This window comes from Onychostruthus taczanowskii, unplaced genomic scaffold, assembly GCF_017590055.1.
Source record: "Onychostruthus taczanowskii isolate IOZ18803 unplaced genomic scaffold, ASM1759005v1 scaffold71, whole genome shotgun sequence".
In the NCBI taxonomy this organism is placed as follows: Eukaryota; Metazoa; Chordata; class Aves; order Passeriformes; family Passeridae; genus Onychostruthus; species Onychostruthus taczanowskii.
In genome coordinates, this window is record NW_024504898.1 from 1,322,567 (window position 1) to 1,324,031 (window position 1,465).

The following is a 1,465-nucleotide window of genomic DNA, read 5'->3' on the forward strand; positions in this document are numbered from 1 at the left end:
CAGACTCATCATTTGGACACAGATAACCAAATTGTTATCCATTGAAAAGGAAATTTAAAATAAAAGTGTATCCTAGATTTGCATTATTTCACCAGTAAAGTATTTAATATACAAAGTGTGGAGAAAAAAACATCAAACAGTAGATTCCTCACCACAAAATGAAATTGTTAGTTATTGTGTTCTGAGTTTTGGTTTTGTTTTTTTTCTTTCCCCAGAGATACTGGGGAAGGAAAAATTCTAAATGTCTGGGATAATGAAAACAAATATACAGAATTGTAGCCACTGCCTTGCTTCTTCCCTGTGAACGAAAAAGTGAATAAATTACTACAATCTCTTAGCATTTACTAATTAGAATTAATTTTACTGGAAAAAGGACATGTAAAACACTTCAACAGCTCAATCTTCAAAGCATTGCTACTTGTCAAGGAATATGTGTGCACTTCTATGTAAACAAGGCTGGCACAGGAAGAAACATGCTGAGATTAGACACAATACTATGGTTGGAATTGGATTTCTGTCTCCATTATTTCTGCAGTCACATATAGATGTGTGTATATATATACAGTATCTAGACATCTCTGTATAAACTTGAATGTATGTATACACACATAGGTCTTGGGCATTTAGGAATAGAATTTTATCTTCTTTTGAGCAGTTCATCCAATGGAAATACTACTTCACACTTTTTTTTTTTTAATATTTCCCTTTCTTCTTGCCATGATCCATTCTATGGATTACAGTAAAAAGAAAAATCCAATAGACCTGGAACCAGCCATTCAACTAAGAAAATACACTTGTATCTCAGAGGCTTTTTCTGTGGTTTTGAATATAACACTTAACCCTGTTTTACAAAAATATTCAGATCTGTAGAAAAAATAAACAGACGTCCTTTTTCCTTTTCTTTTGTCTGGCTGCTTTGTTCAGTAGGTAGTATTTATGCCTTTTTTATCCCAAATATTTTATGGTCAAATGAGCTATTCTACTTTTTCCCCTGCTCTTAAAGAAGCATTGAAGTCCTATAGGAATAGATAAAAAGTAAAACCCCAAGTAATTAATTGTACTTTATTTGAAAAACATTTTTAGGACCTGAGAATTGTGTTATATAAACTTACTTAGTAAAGAAAAGATGCTCTGCATATTGCAGTTTCCTTGTCTGTTGTTATGAATTGTGATCTGATTGATTTCTCATGGTGACAGATAATAAATAAAAGAGATTTGGAGCTCAGAATTATAAAGCATGGTAAACTAATGAAACAATTATTTTTTCTTCTCTGGGCTTCAGGAAGACATTTCAGCAATAAGCATATGTGTATTGGATTTTTACACTGGGATTTTTATGAGGCTTAACTAGAGTTGCAAAATATCTGCAAGTCATCCTTTTTAAAAAATTTACTTATTTATTTATGTGTCGTGGAGCTGAAGCTACAACTGTTTTTTTTTTTTTTTGTCTATATTTTTATTTTTT